The 17,058-nt window shown below is 48.1% G+C and overlaps 1 non-coding gene across 1 annotated transcript; it reads left to right on the top strand.

The window, feature by feature from the left end:
- Nucleotides 1–7,842: 7,842 nt before the first annotated feature.
- Nucleotides 7,843–7,981, top strand: LOC136530145 (small nucleolar RNA Z247). The gene has a single exon (XR_010777640.1). It is a non-coding gene; the product is annotated as a small nucleolar RNA Z247 (small nucleolar RNA).
- The last annotated feature ends 9,077 nt before the right edge of the window (nucleotides 7,982–17,058 follow it).

Genomic DNA, 17,058 nt, shown 5'->3' with positions numbered 1-17,058 from the left:
GAAGGATGCCAACATAAGCTCATCGTGCTAAACGGCCATTTACGACCAGCCCGAAACAAAACCGACAGCGCGTTCTAACGAAGTTAGGGCAATTTTTTGCGACGCCACACCAACCCCAACTCATCCGTAGGCTACACCCTACTAAAGCACTCACCTAGAGGTGACCAACAAAACAAAACCATGGAGCTAGTGCTTAAGTATTTAGTTAAAACGTAAACGCCAAGATGACATTGTCTTCTTCCTTTTAGTCTTAGAAGATCCGAAGCTCAGATTTGATGTTTGAGCTCCCAAAACTCTGGTTAACACTATTCACTTCCCAAATCTAAAGTTGCACTCTTAACTACACTATTTGCTCTTCCTTTTACATAAGCACTATTCATACATTATATTTTGTTTTTGTTTACTAAAATCGCTTTCCATTTCATGTGTGTTTTCACTCGTTAAAATTTGAAAACTCATTCGGCTAGATTTCCTGAGGCCTTAACCAAGGTGCTAAGCCGGTTTGTTACACCAGAGGTATTACACTGCCAGCTTGACCAAGAAATGTAGAGATGTAGTTTAATCTTCTTTCACATTTGCGTATGAGAGGGCAGAAATCATCCGCTTTTGGTCTAGTTAGACCCATAGGAAGCCCCAAGTATGTAAATGGAAAGGAGCCAATTTGACAGCCAAAGGTTCTAGCTAAATGACTTAGCTTCTCATTGCTCAGGTTGATAGGGACCATCATTAATTTGGAGAATTGATTTTCAGCCTAGTTGAGTCTCTGAATGATTGAAGAACACCTTTAAGAAAATAAAGTTGTGTGGCTGAGGCTTCGAGCACAATTAGTGTGTCATCTGCATATTGGATGATGGGAAAGTCTAGACTTGGAGCAGGGATTGGTAATTTAAGAAGACCAAGCTATGTAGCTTTATTTAAGATGGACTGTAGCAGATCAGCAGCTAGAACAAAGAGTAGAGGTGAGAGAGGATTCCCTTGTCTCAAACCTCTTTTGCAGTGAAAAGTTTTGCTAGGTACTCCATTCAACAACACAGCAGAAGTGCCAGACTTGAGAATTGCTTCAATCTAGGAAATCCATTTCATACCAAAACCTTTATGTGCAAGACACCAAAAATTATCTTATGCTCTATTCTGTCAAAGGCCTTTTCAAAATCTAATTTGAGAACCACAACTTCTTTTTTTGAATGCTGACACAAATGAAGGTACTCAAAAGACCATGCTAGACAGTCTTGAATAGTTCTTGATCTAATAAAACCATACTGGTTTTGATGCACTAGCTGAAGAATTACTGTCGGTGCAGAAAGTGACCAACAAGTAAATATTTGTAGTTTTGCCGTATGTTGTGATCAGAGGTGGCCTAGCACTCAATGACACAGGGTTTATACTAGTTTAGGCAATGTGCCCTACGTCTAGTTTGAGTCGGTCGGTGACTTTATTCCTGAGCCCAGGTGCTCAAAGTTTGCAGCGGGGTTACAAACGAGAAGGAGAAAGATGGGGGGTACAAGAGGTCCGGTCGGACTCTGGTCAGAAGGACCGAGAGCGACAGGAGCTCCGCTATGAGCTAAGTGTTCAAGCATGTGCTTGGGGTTCGAACCTAATGGTTCTATGGTTGTGAACTAGTGAACTTGATCGATCTAATGGATCTAGAATCACTTGAATGGATCTAGATTAACTGAGTCTCTTGGGAGAGAGCGCATCCCCTTTTATAGATGAAGGGGGTGGCCTTACAAGTGAGAGGGAGAGGGTACGTATGCTTCTAAACCTTGCTGCCCATGTCGGTAGGTACAAGATGATGGTAGGCGCCCACAACACTGTTGGATGTCAGATGCACATGGGAGGCTATGTTGTTTTGTTTGGGTATGGCAGATGTCGGTACCTGCTATACTATTAATGCCCAGAGGCATGTGAGGGGTTTTACCATGTTCACTCGGTATGGTAAATGCTAGCGCCCACAACACTGTCGATGCCTAGAGGCATGTGGGGAGCCTTACCGTATGGGAGTTAATAGCGCCCACAATACTGTAGGGAAAATGTCAGCGCCTAGAACACTGTTTGTGTCAGGGCGGTTGCAGAGTACTATTTCTGTAGGCATACAGGGTACAATCCCTAGCATCGTGGTTCGACTTGTGTGCCTTGCCTTGCTTTCTCCGTTCATTCCCTGGTCTATTCCGGACGGGCGTCCCCGGTCAGTCGGTCCCAGTCGACTCTGGTTGCGCCAGTCAAAGAAGAGCGGTGAGCTGGGTTTTTGCGTACCCCGGTCGGAGACATGGGGTCAGAGTCAGAAGTAGTGTCTCGGCCAGACCTTCTAGTCGGAGAGGCCATTAGGAGGTGGGCTGGAGATCGAAGTGAGTGCTTTGATCAGAGAGGAGGGCCGGAGTCAGAAAATGGGCATTGTTCCTCCTCGGCCAGGCCTTCCAGTCGGTGATTGGATTGCCCTTCTGGCCTATTGTTCCGATACTTGGGCTGGCCCATGAGTTGCGCATTGTCTTCTTGGGATGAGCCTTTGTTGGGAAGCTAGTCCGCGAGAGACCTCGGGTTTATGAACTTGACAGGAGCCCCCGAGCCCCCATGCGATTTGGGTAGAATCGTCTGGGGGATTTTTTGTCTTGACGGCAAGTGTGCGCGAGCGCACCCGTGGGTGTAGCCCCTGAGCCCCCGGGTGATTCAGGCAGAATCGTCTAGGGTTTTTTGTGTTGCCAGTGGGGGAGGTTTTTGTTTTGTCAGCAGGTGCGCGCGAGCGTACCCGCAGATGTAGCCCCCGATCGATTAGGCTAGAATCGTCTGGGGTGTTTGTTAGCGGGCATGTGGGCGTGTTTTTTAGTCGAGATGGAATTGTCAAACAAGGCATCATTGCGCAGCCGAGGCATTTTTAGTTTTGGGATCGGGCAAGGTAGAGCTCGTGGATCCTAGCGTCGGTGCGCGCTGTGGGATCAGGCGAGGGAGTTAGTTTAGGGATCGAATGAGACAGAGCTCATGGGTCCTGGCGTCGGTGCGCGCCGTGGGATCAGGCGAGTCAGAGTCGTGGATCCTAGCCTTGGTGCAGCCCGCGCAGCTGAGGTAGTTAGTTAGTTAGTTAGTTAGTTTAGGGATCGGTCGAGACAGAGCTCGCTGATCCTGGCATCGGTGCGCGCCGTGGGATTAGGCGAGTTGGAGTCGTGGATCCTGATGGGGTGAGTTCGGTGTCGTAGACCTAGGTGTTTTTTGGTGTGTAGTCGAAGCGTAGCCAGATGGGGTGAGTTCGGGGTTACAGACCCAGGTAGTTTTTGGAGTGCAATCGAAGCGTAGTCGGATGGGGTAAGTTTGGGGTCATAGGCCTAGGCGTTTGGTGTGCAGTCGAAGCGTAGCCGGATGGGGCGAGTTCGGGGTCATAGACCTAGGCGTTTGGTGTGTAGTCAAAGCGTAGCCGGATGGGGCAAGTTTGGGTCGTAGACCCAGGCATTTGGTGTGCAGTCGAAGCGTAGCCGGATGGGGCGAGTTCGGGGTCGTAGACCCAAGCGTTTGGTTTCTTTAGCCCCCGAGCCGCATTGGGCCTTAGTAGGGGTTAGTTTGAGTTGTGTGCGTTACCCCGTCCTCGGTTTCTCACAACTGGAGGGGCTGAGTTTTGTCGCTTGTCCCGATCACTCGGGCTCGAGTGACACGCTCGATGAGTTCGCTAATGGGTATGATCGAGTAGAATCCAGGTCCATTGTTCATGATGGGGTTAGCATAGCCCTCTTGTGACATTCCACTGCACCTGTACCTACAACCCGGTAGATGCCTAGGTCATTCTGGAGACCGACCCGGGTGGCCTAATGGCCTCCCCTCGATGGAGATTATGTGGGCTTGGCAGAGGCTTAGGATTGAACGAGAAGGTTGAGATGACCCTGTCTACCAGACTAGGCGATGGCCGCATGGGGCTCATCTGTGTTTTTCTCCCCTAGCTCTGTTTGACATGGGGCGGCCTCAAGCCCTTCGTGGGCCAGCCTTCGAACCCTGGTTGGTTGTTGCTCATGTTGAATGAGGCAACTGCCGCTTTGTGACGCAACACGGAACATTGTGATGCATTTCGCTGCATGTGCGATGCTTAGTTACCGAGCCCTTAGGCGGTTTAGGGCCCGAATCGTCCAGGGGCACAGGCGTATGGAATGAATGCACGTATGGATGTATGAAATGGTTTATAAAGAAATGGTTGGGGTTGGTAGTGTTACCTTGATGACTCGAGTGACGGGGTTTGGAGAGCTCCAGTCGGAAATGTTCGATTAGGGCCCATGCTCGTCGTTTGTGATAGAGTCGGCATGGCCTACATGGGGCGTCCCTTTGCTCCCTACCTGTCTCTCGATGTGTTTTTCTAAGCTGTTCGATTGACTTAGGAAGCCTGATGGTCTCTTCTGGTGGAGATCCCATTTTGGGTTTTTCCAAGTCCCGCCTGGGGATGCGGAGAGCTGCCTGCTTGTGGTGACGCTTTTGTTTTCATGCCCAGTCATGCGATAGTGGTGGGCCATACCCAGGCCATGTCTCGTCTCTCCAGGTAGTGTTTCGCCTGACCAGGCATTGTTTTGTCAGTCAGCGTGTGTCCCATCGGTCAGGGTGTATTCCATCGTTTCCCATCCGCATTGAATGGGGGAAGGGAGAGAGTTTTTTGCTCTGATCTTTTGCCCCTCTTTGGCTGTCGTGTTTCTTACTTAAATAGGGGGAGGGAGAGGGCTCTCCGTCATAGTCCTTTGCCTATTCTCCAACTATTGTCTCTCCACCTCCTTCCTCCTTACCGAGAGTGCATGTATGTCGCGGTGGTTCCTAAGTGAGAGAGGGGATGAGCGAGGGGGAGGACTTATAGATCCTTTCATGAATCTAGAGCACGATGTCAAGCTAGAGGCTGCCTAGGGCGGTGTTGGCCATCTTGGCCTAAGAAGGGGCGACTTCCGCCAAAGGGGGTGGTGTGGTAGATTCATCTGTGAGGCCTTCTTTGGGATGGAGCCATGTGTGGACTTTCTCTGATGAATCTTCACTGGGCAAGCTTTGTTGGAGGGGAAGTTGCTCAGGATCATGCTTGTGGAGGGTTCCACGCCTACAGCTACTCAGGTTGGCTAGTTCATAAAGTTTGATGAGATCTCTTCCAGCCATGGTGTCCATACCTTGGTAGCGTCGTCCCTGCCCAGGAGCTACCTCGACTGCCTGAGAAGGTCAGGAGATCCATGCTCTTCTACTGAGCATCTATGGGTGCGACGCCCTTGAGGTACCTGATGCATTCGCCGAAGTCAAGGGGACAGAACCGGGCGGGTCCCTTGAGGTACCCATTGCGCTCACCAAAGTTGAGGGAACGGAACTGGGTGGGTCCCTTGAGGTACCCGTTGCGCTCAACGAAGTTGAGGGAACATAATCGGGCGGGGCCCCTATAGCGGTGGCTACGTCTAGCGGCGTGTGCCATGGCCTCTCCTTTGGCATCCAGGCGATGTCGTCGAGCGGCCGTAGTAGTGTTTGGAGTAGTAGTAGAAAATGTAATAGTTGAGTTCGTGGGTGAGTCCCCATGTGAATAGTTTTTTGTATTAATGAATACATCAGTGCTGCTTTTGTGATAGAATCACTATCTGTTCCTTGTTTTTATCCTAGCATAGCTATTGTTTTTGTCATTTCTTTTTCGCACCTGCCCGTTAGTTCCGTAGGCTATAGCTTTTTTAAGGACCTGGGCATGGCCCGCGGGGCTCGGCTACTCGTAACCGTAGGTCGTGGCGAGGTGCATTTGGTTAGGAGTAAGAACAAAGTTACATAGGACAATCAAAGGAAAAGGAAAGCGCTTTCGTTCAGGGACGAAGTTGTTTATCATGTGACAGTAAAAAAGAGAGTAAAAAAGAGAGGTAGTATTCAGTATTTGTACTCTCATGGAGCCCCCGAGCGACCCGAGCTGAAAGTGTTCGGGCTGGGGTGCTTTACAGGGGCAAGTGTTGACTAAAAAGCAGTAAGACCAAATTTAGGGGGAAAACGACGTAGTTGTTCAATGTTCCAAGTGTTGGTGAGAACGTTGCCGTTGTTGTCCTCCAGTCGGTAGGTGCCCGGTAGGATTACTTCGATCACTGTATAGGGCCCTTCCCATGGTGAAGAGAGTTTGTGTTTTTCCTTCATTGATTGGGTCCTCTGGAGTATGAGATCACTGACTTCGAGTATCCTCCGCCTGATCTTCCTTTCATGGTACCTGCGTAGGGTTTGTTGGTAGCGAGCGGAACAGATGACGGTCATCTCGCGGGCCTCTTTGAGCAGGTCGACTGCATCTTGCCGAGCCTCTATGGCTCGGTCATGGTTGAAAGCCTTCACTCTTGGGGCGCCGTGGTCGAGGTCGGAGGGTAGCACTGCCTCGGATCCGTAGGCCAGGAAGAAGGGTGTGAACCCTGTGGATCGGTTTGGGTTTGATCTCAGGCTTTAGAGGATTGCTGGGACCTCTACAACCAATCGCCCGGTGTACTTGTTGAGTCGGTCGAAGATGCATGACTTAAGTCCTTGGAGGACCATGCCATTAGCACGCTCGACCTGACCGTTAGTTCATGGATGTACGACCGAGGCCCAATCGATCCTGATGCCATATCCATCACTGAAGTCTAGAAATTTCTTTCTGGTGAAGTTAGTCCCATGGTCGGTGATGATATAGTTAGGAATGCCAAACCGGTAAATGATGTCAAGGAAGAATTTGACTGCCTCTTCTGAGCAGATGTTGGTGATGGGCTTAGCCTCTATCCACTTGGTGAACTTGTCGACTGCTACGAGTAGGTGAGTGAAGCCGCCTAGGCCCTTTTTGAGGGGTCCAACGATGTCGATGCCCCAGACCATGAATGGCCAGGTGATGGGGATGGTTTGGAGCTCCTATGCCGGCAAATGGGTTTGCCGAGTGTAGAACTGGCATCCTTCACACTTGCGGACGACCTCCTCTGCATCTCGTAGCACGGTGGGCCAGTAAAAACCTTGGCGCAAGGCTTTTCTGACCAACGACATTGGGGCCGCATGATGTCCGCAGATCCTAGCATGGACCTCTAGGAGGAGCTGCTTCCCTTGGTTGGTGGGGATGCACTTCATGAGTACCCCTGATGGACTCCGTTTGTAGAGTTCATCACCGAGAGCGACGAAGGTCTTGGTGCGTCGAGTGTGTTAGATGATATAGGTAGTCTAGATTCTATGTATATCTTTAGGTTGTAATACAAGGAAGTAGATGAGTAATTCTAGGGACTAGTTTGTTGTAATCATGATCTTGTAACCTGCCACGGTGGAGGCTGTTTCCATCTATATAACATGAAGCTGAGGATCCCAAGGGGCAACCTCATTAACCTATTTCGTTTTACACGGTACCAAGAGCCATCTTCCACACGGAGCTCTTCAATGGCGTTCGCGAGTTCATCCTCATTGCCTTCTGCTGTCATGTTTCCCATCTCCTTTCTTCCAACCAATGAAAAACTCACCCGAGCGAATTTTCCTTTGTGGAAAGCTCAGGTTCTCTCGGCCCTGAGAGGATATTAGTTGGCCAGGTACATCCATCCAGAGGCATAGTCACCGTCTCCCTTCCTCGTCCCAGAGAAGGGGAAGGAAGATTTGAAGGAACCCCCCAAGCCCAACCTAGAGTATGATGCATGGGTGGCAAAGGATCAGATGGTCCTCAATTACCTCCTCTCCAACATGTCCAAGGAGATCCTTAGGCAGGTGAATCAGGAAGTCACCGCGTCGGGCGCATGGCATGCGCTTGAGAAGATGTTCTCCTCTTTCTCCCATGCGTGAGTCATTTCCACGCGCATGGCTTTGGCTACGGCCACGAAAGGTACAAATTTCATTAGTGAATATTTTGGGAGGATGAAAACCTTGGCAGATGAGATGGCGTCGGTTGGACGCAAACTTGAGGATGAGGAGCTTGTCTCCTACATCCTTATGGGTCTCGACCTCGACTTTGACCCTGTCATCTCAGCTGTGACTGCACGTGTGGAGCCTATCTCCGTCGCTGAATTATACACCCAGCTCATCAGCCATGAGCAGTGTCTTGAGATGTGTAGCGGCGGCAGGAACTAGTCCTCGGCCAACATGGCATTGAGGGGAGATCGTGGGGGCAGTGGCAACCGCAGCGGTGGCGGTGGCCGTGGCGGCTTCGGAGGTTACGGTCGTGGAGGCTACGACCGTGGCAATAGAGGAGGTCGTGGTGGCGGTGGTGGCCAATGCAAACAACCCTTCCAACCGGGGGTCTACTGCCAAGTCTGCACCAAGGAAGGTCACACTGCCATAGGTTGCTTCAAGCATTTTGACGCATCGTACATGCCTCCATAGAAGTCAGCATCATTGGCAAGTGCATCCTACGGCGTGGACACCAACTGGTATATGGATACCGGTGCCACGGACCACATCACCAGCGAGCTAGACAAGCTCACCGTGCGCGACAAATACCACGGTGGTGAGCAAGTGCACACCGCTAGTGGCTTAGGTATGGAGATCAGTCATATCGGTCATGGCATTTTAAGTTCCCCAAACACTAATCTCCAACTCAAACATATCCTTCATGTTCCATCTGCAAGCAAGAATCTGCTTTCTGTTAATCGTATTACCCATGACAATGATGTTTTCTTAGAATTTCATCCTGATTGTTTTCTTGTCAAGGAACAGTCAATGAGGAAAACAATCCTTGAAGGCAGATGTGAGCATGGCCTTTACCCAGTAAGGCCACCAAATAAAGAGGTGTTAGGTGCGGTCAAGCCAACGATGTCCATGTGGCACCATCGTCTAGGCCATGCCGCACCTGCCATAGTTCACCAAGTTCTTCATCGTCATCAGCTTATCTGTGTCAAGGAGTCCAATAATTCTAGTGTTTGTGGTGCCTATCAACAAGGCAAAAGTCACCAGTTGCTATATCCTAGATCGACTAGTATTTCATCTAGTCCTTTTGATCTTGTTTTCAGTGATGTATGGGGACCTGCCCCGAATTCTGTTGGTCGCAACAATTACTATGTTTCGTTCATAGATGATTATAGCAAGTTTGTTTGGATTTATTTGTTGCGTAAAAAATCCGAAGTCTTCCAAATCTTCTGTGTTTTCCAAAGCTTAGTAGAAAGGCAATTTGACACAAAAATTCGTTCTATCCAAACCGATTGGGGAGGAGAATATCAAGCTCTAAGTCCTTTCTTTAAACATATGGGCATTTCACATCACATTTCGTGTCCCCATGCCCATCAACAGAATGGCTCCGCAGAAAGAAAACATAGACACATAGTTGAAATTGGCCTAACAATCCTAGCGCATGCTTCCATGCCGCTCAAATTTTGGGATGAGGCATTCTTGACAGTCGTCTACTTGATAAATCGGCTCCCGTCTAGAGTCATCAGTAATGATACTCCCTATTTTCGTCTATTTGGACAACACCCTGATTATACATCTCTGCGCACTTTTGGGTGCGCCTACTGGCCACATCTACGTCCATACAATGCTAGAAAGCTAGACTTCCGGTCTAAACAGTGTGTCTTCTTAGGGTATAGCAACCAACATAAGGGGTTCAAATGTTTGGATCCCAGGGAAGGACGAGTCTATATCTCCAGAGATGTTATCTTTGATGAAAATGTGTTTCAATTCGCCTCACTTCACCCAAATGTCGGTGCTCGTTTGCGAGCTAAAATTCTTCTTTTACCTGACAACCTTATCAATCCCTCTGGTATTGGGGAACTCCAAATGTCTGATCATGTGCTGACTTCTCCATTACCTATTCATGCACCTAATAATTCTTCTGGAGTTACTGCTAGCACAGGTCAAAATCGTGATCCGCACATCCAGTTTCTAGCGATCGGCAGTGCATCCACCTCGAGATCGAAGATGATCTTCCATACCGCGTTGTTCCTAGGCGATCTGGCATCAAGAGCGGGATCCTCTACACTAGCACCTGGATTGATCGTGTCTGAGGCCACACCGGGTGCAGCGCATCCTGATCCCAGTGGCAGGCCTAAGATATCGGCACCGGCACCCGATGCTGATACGCCCTCTGGATCTGGTGCGAGCATGGATGCTGCACCTCCATCTGTGGTCTCGTCCTCCCTTCTGGAATAGCAGCGCCCAACTACAAGATCGCAGCATGGCATCAGCAAGCCTAAAGTCTACACGGATGGTACAGTTCGATGGTGTCAACTTGCCAGCACTGCTGTTGAGGAACCTTCTACTGTCTCTGAGGCACTCCAGGATGATAAATGGGTCTCGGCAATGGATACTGAACATCAGGCACTCCTTCGAAATAGAACATGGCATCTTGTTCCTCCACCAAGAGGCAAAAACATAATTGGGTGTAAGTGGGTCTACAAAGTCAAACAGAAAGCAGATGGGTCTGTTGATCGCTACAAGGCACGTCTGGTTGCAAAAGGATACAAGCAACAGTATGGGATAGACTATGAAGATACCTTCAGTCCAGTCATCAAAGCTGCTACAATTCGTATTGTTCTCTCTGTTGCATTGTCACAAGGATGGTCACTTCGGCAACTTGACGTCCAGAATGCATTCCTGCATGGAATTCTCAAGGAAGAGGTATATATGCAACAACCTCCTGGTTACATTGATCCTCAAAGACCTGATTATGTCTATAAATTGGACAAGGCCCTTTATGGTTTGAAACAAGCACCGCGGGCATGGTATGCTAGACTCTGTGGCAAGCTTCAACAACTCGGTTTTGTGTCTTCCAAGGCTGATATATCGTTGTTCTATTATAGAAAGGGAGGTAACAGATTGTTTGTACTCATGTATGTGGACGATATTATTATTGCTAGTTCATCTCCCTAGGCCACCAGTGCTTTGCTTGCCGACCTGCAGGCTGATTTTGCTCTCAAGGACCTTGGAGATCTTCACTTCTTCTTGGGGATCGAAGTCAAGCGGGGAAGTAATGGTTTGACTCTCACCCAAGAACGCTATGCCATGGATATTTTAAAGCGCTCTGGTATGCATCGCTGTAATGCTATTGACACCCCTTTGTCCTCCACTGAGAAGTTAAGTGTGGAATCTGGTGATAAACTTGGACCTGATGATGCAACAAACTACCGCAGTGTGGTTGGAGCCCTCTAGTACTTGACATTGACACGTCCAGATATAGCTTTTGCAGTGAACAAGGTGTGCCAATTCTTGCACACACCGACCACTGTACATTTGAGCGCCATGAAGAGGATCCTGAGGTATGTTCGAGGAACTGTAAATCTCAGACTTAGTATTCGGAGGTCCAAGTCGACACTTGTGAGTGCATTTTCGGATGCATATTGGGCTGGTTGTGTGGATGATAGAAGATCTATAGGAGGTTTTGCAGTGTTTCTTGGTGACAACTTGATCTCCTGGACAACCAGGAAGCAACCCACTGTTTCGAGATCTTCCACTGAAGCAGAATACAAAGCTTTAGCAAATGCTATAGCCGAAATGTTATGGGTGCAAAAACTTCTTACTGAATTGGGAATACCACATCCAGCCAAGGCACGACTCTGGTGTGATAATTTGGGCGCAACATATTTATCTGCTAATCCTATTTTCCATGCCAGGACCAAACATATTGAGATTGATTTTCACTTTGTTCGAGAACATGTTGCACAGAAACTTCTGGAGATACAGTTCATACACACTGGCGACCAGGTAGCTGATGGATTCATCAAGGCTTTGCCTGTGTTCAAGCTTAGAAAATTCAGGGACAATCTCAACCTTAGAAGTGGCTGAGATTGAGGAGGAGTGTTAGATGATATAGGTAGTCCAGATTCTATGTATATCTTTAGGTTGTTATACAAGGAAGTAGATGAGTAATTCTAGGGACCAGTTTGTTGTAATCATGATCTTGTAACCTGCCACGGTGGAGGTTGTTTCCATCTATATAACATGAAGCTGAGGATCCCAAGGGGCAACCTCATTAACCTATTTTGTTTTACAGAGTGATCCATCGGGCTTCGGTCCTTTTGGGCAGGAGAACCTCCTCGAGGAGGTAGGCGAGCAGCGGCGCTCCCCAGTCGGTTTGATCGAGTGCCAATACGGCGACGTTGGTAGGTGACGTCGTCATGGAGGTACTGGGATTGGAGGCCCCGAGCACTGGCTTGGCGTCGGGGTCGAAGCCCCCGAGCGCCGGCTGGGTGTCGGGGTGTGTCTAGACCGGACCTTCCAGGATGCGAGCGAACGGCTCGTGGACGTCGTTGATGAAGACCCCGCTTGGGGATGGATCCCGTCTTGCGGCCAATTTTGTAAGAAAATCAGCGGCATCATTGTCCTTTTGGGGGATGTGATGTAGCTCGATCCTCTAGAATTTGTCCTCGAGCCTGCGCACCTCTTGGCAGTATGCTGCCATGAGGGGGGCTTTTGCAGGAGGACTCCTTCATTACCTGATCAACGACTAGCTCCAAGTCACCGCGAACGTAGAGTCGCATAGCACCCAGCTCGATGGCGATGCGTAGTCTATTGATGAGGGCCTCGTACTCCACGGCATTGTTTGAGGCTGAAAAGTGGAGGTGGATGGCGTAGCGGAGCCTACTCCCGTCCGAGGAGATCAGAACCACTCCAGCCCTCGAGCCGGGCGCCATTATGGACCCGTCGAAGTACATTGTCCAATACTCATAGGTGACATCCGATGTCGGTAGCTGCACCTCTATTCATTCAACGACAAAATCCGTGAGTGCCTAAGATTTAATGGCGGTATGGGGGATGTACCTCATGTCGTGGCCCATGAGTTTGAGTGCCCACTTAGAGATCTGTCCCACGGCGTCGCGGTTGCGGATGATGTCCCCGAGCGGGTATAAAGTGATGACCGCGACTTTGTGGTCAGTGAAGTAGTGCAGGAGCTTCCGAGACGCCATCAACACGGCGTATAGGAGTTTCTACACCTAGGGGACCAGACCTTGGGATCGGTGAGTACTTCCCCGATGAAGTATATGGGCCACTGGACCTTAAGTTGATGTCTCGACTCCTCCCTTTCGATGACTAGCGCGGCGCTTACCATATGGTTGTTGGCGGCGATGTAGAGGAGAAGGGGTTCTCCCCGTTCAGGAGCAACGAGGATCGAGGCTGATGTCAAGGACGTTTTGAGGCTCTCCAGGGCCTGCTGAGCTTCCTTAGTCCAGACGAAAGTGTCTGTCTTTTTGAGGAGCTTGTAGAGTGGCATCCCCCGTTCGTCGAGCCGGGAGATGAATCAACTTAGGGTAGCCAGACAGCCGGTGAGCCTTTGTACGCCCTTGACGTTGCGTATGGGACCCATGTTGGAGATGGCCATGATTTTTTTGGGATTGGCCTTGATGCCGTGCTTGGACACAATATATCCTAGCAGCTTCCCCTTCGGAACCCCAAAAACACATTTTTCAGGATTTAGCTTGATGTTGAATCTTCTGAGGTTCGCGAATGTTGCGGCCAAGTTTGCGATCAGGTTGCAGGCTTGAGTTGTTTTGACCACAATGTCATCAACATATACGGCGATCGTTGGTCTTGGTTGCTCGGCTTGATCAGGCTGATCGAGCAGGTCGATTTGGCGACATGAGCTCCACTATGAGCTAAGTGTTTAAGTGTGTGCTTAGGGTCCGAACCTAACGGTTCTGTGGTTGTGAACTAGTGAACTTGATCGATCTAATGAATTTGGAATCACTTGAATGGATCTAGATTAACTGAGTCTCTTAGGAGAGAGCGCATCCCCTTTTATAGATGAAGGGGATGGCCTTACAAGTGAGAGGGAGAGGGTACGCATTCTTCTAAACCTTGCTGCCCACACCGGCGGGTACAGGATGATGGTAGGCGCCCACAACATTGTTGGATGTCGGATGCATGTGGGAGGCTGCGTCGTTTTGTTTCGGGTATGACAGATGTTGGTACCTGCTATACTGTTGATGTCCAGAGGCATATGAGGGGTTTTACCATGTTCACTCGGTATGGTAAATGCCGGCGCCCACAACACTGTCGATGCCCAGAGGCATGTGGGGGGAGCCTTACCGTATGGGAGTTAATGGCGCCCACAATACTATAGGGAAAATGTCGGCGCCTATAACACTGTTTGTGTCAGGGCGGTTGCAGAGTACTATTTCTGTATGTGTACATGGTACGGTCTCTGGCATCATGGTTCGACTTGTGTGCCTTGCCTTGCTTTCTCCATTCGTTCCCTGGTCCTTTCCGGGCGGGCGTCCCCGGTCGGTCGGTCCCAGTCGGCTCTGGTTGTGCCAGTCGGAGAAGAGCAGTGAGCAGGGTTTTTGCATACCCCTGGTCGGAGACGCGGGGTCAGAATCGGAAGTAGTGTCTCGGCCAGGCCTTCCGATCGGAGGGGCCGTCCGGAGGCGGGCTAGAGATCGAAGTGAGTGCTCCGGTCGGAGAGGAGGGCCGAAGTCGGAAAACGGACGCCGTTCCTCCTCGGCCAGGCCTTCCGGTCGGTGATTGGATCGTCCTTCTGGCCTGTTGTTCTGATACTTGGGCCGGCCCATGAGTTGCGCGTTGTCTGCTTAGGCCGAGCCTTTGTTGGAAAGCCGGTCCGCGAGGGACCCCGGGTTTATGAACCCGACAATTACAGTCTATAGCCTGTTTGCTAAGAGTTTTGTGATCAATTTGATAGAGCAGTTCAGTAAGGATATTCACCATGTTCCTTTGTTGGTTTCAGTCAGGCTTATTCAACCAGCCAACAATGTTTTACTCTCACAATAAACCAGCACCAGCCAGCCCAAACCAGTTCAGAAACTAACCAGCGAACACGCCGATTGGCCTAAAGTCTCCCACCTGCTGAGCCCCCTCAGTTTTAGGAATAAGTGTGATGAATGAATCATTTATACTTTGAAGACAGATTGCATTATCTTGGAAGGCAAAGCAAAGTTCATAGAAATCCTCCATGATGAAATGCCAACATCTTTTGGTAAATTTATTGTTAAAGCCATCAAGCCCTAGGGCTTTATCATTGGGCAGATGTTTCACTACTGTGTCAATTTCTTGTTTTGTAAAAGGATCATCAAGCCATGTCAGCTCAGAGGGTCTATTCGGCTGGTATTAAAGCCGGCTGATAAGCCAGCTGAAGCTGTTTTGTAGTAAGAGAAAAATATAGCTGATAAGCCAGCTGATAAGTTCAAGCGAACAGGCCTGCCTTCTATGAAGAAATTTAGATTAAAGGCCATTGCTGTAAAGTCTAACTGTCCCAATCTATCCTTGAAAGTTTCCCAAAGGACTTTTTCTTTCTCAGCATGATTAAGCACTATTTCACCATTGCTCTTCTGCTGTTGTGCTATCAGATTATGCCTGTGCTTGAGTGTAGCATTTGTCGTCATGCTTTGCCACATCACGATGTGTACATGAACAATTTTAAAACCAAACGGATCGGCCATGGCTTCCCCCATCCACGGCAGGGGGCCACCGTCAGGAGGTGCCGAACCCCGGGGGACAGACGGGGTCCTCAGCATTGACGAAAGCCACGGAGCACCAGACGCACCCCGGCCCACCACCACGAGCTGCCGATGCCGGCGATGATGCAAAGTAAAGCTACACGCTTAAGCTAATCCCATGCATGATTCCCCATCAAAGCGAGTGCCGCTACCCTACCCAGTTGCAGTAACCTAATGGGGGTTTTCTTGAACCGCGAGCAGGCTAATGACGACGTAGCATCTGCTGCGTCTCTGTTCATGCACGAGAAGGAACCGGCGTCTGATGTGTGGTGGGTCATGGGTGCCGTGCGACTGTGACCGGCCGGATCGATCAGGAGACTAGCTAGGAGAGACGGTGCCGTGCAATCACACGTTTCGAGCCCGGATTGGCGGCGTCTCCGGGCTCGTGGCGTGAAGGGGAATTTGTCCTTGCAATTATATTGTGGAGGAAAATACACGATTAGTCCTTTAACTTGACGAGGGGTGCAGTCCCTCTACTTTTAAAATGCTAATTCTCGAATATGAACTTAGCTTCAGGTGTCATCCAGGTCCAAACGAGCCCAGATGAAGACAAACTTTATATCAAAATTATAGCGCTCGACAGGATCTATAATTTTGTAGTTGAAAAGTTTTTGAATTAAAAATGTTTATGATCTCAAAATACTGTTGTAAGTTTATAGATTTTAAAATTTAAAATTATCAAAAAAATCTCGGATGTTGATATGGTCTATATAAAAGTTATATTTATCAATACAATCTACAACTTTGTAGTTGAAATTTTTTTTATTTGAAATCGTTTAGTATCTCAAATATGTGTTCTAAGTTTTTATTTTAAAATCTATAAAAAAGAATATAGAAGACGAGTGGTGTTTTATTTTATGTTCCGTAGATTAACTTTTGCGAGGAAAAGGATGCATATATTCTAAAACTAAAAGTGTTGTGGTTAGCAATTGCTCGGTGCAGACTAGCTTGGAACGCATAATGCTGATGTCTTCATAGTAGCCCACTTTCATTTAGCATTATTAGCAGTTTTTTCTACTAGTTACTCCCTCAGTCCCTCTATTTCTGAATAAATCAATTAATTTTTATAATTATTTTAAGTTAGATTTTTTAAGCTTAACCGAATTTATAGAAAAGAGTGTTAAGATTTATGAGATTACATAGTATCATTGTTAGATACACTATAAAATATATTTTTGTAATATGATCATTTGCTGTTATAAATTTTTTTATATAAAATTCGGTCAAATATAAAAAAGTTTGTCCTAAGACAACAATAGAAATTGATTCATTTAGGGACTAGATAGTATAAGTGAAATGTCCGCTTTCGCTACTATAGCTTAGTTTTTTTTTAAATGAATCTGGCACCTACCGATTATATATTAAAAATAGAAAACCCAGACTGGGTAAATACAACGTAGCAACAAGAGTACACCAAATCGCCGGTGAATGTAGCTCAATAGTTTTGATGTTTCCACTATTAATAAACATATGCCACTCCATTACAGGTGATTCAGTCAATTAGACGTCATTCGCAAGTGAGAGGTCCCATCATCGATCCGTGACCTCTCCATTAGCGTAAAGGAATCATTATATATACTCACTTCGTCCCAAATTAAACGCACGTCTCACTTCTCAAGTAGTTGAATTTTTTAAATTTTGATCAAATATATATTAAAATGTACTGACATTTATAATGTATAATAAGTATCGTTAAATTAAGGATCTAATATACTTTCATAACAATACAAAT

This window comes from Miscanthus floridulus, chromosome 19 (genome assembly GCF_019320115.1).
Source record: "Miscanthus floridulus cultivar M001 chromosome 19, ASM1932011v1, whole genome shotgun sequence".
Taxonomy (NCBI): Eukaryota; Viridiplantae; Streptophyta; class Magnoliopsida; order Poales; family Poaceae; genus Miscanthus; species Miscanthus floridulus.
This window is presented reverse-complemented; position numbering and strand designations above follow the sequence as displayed.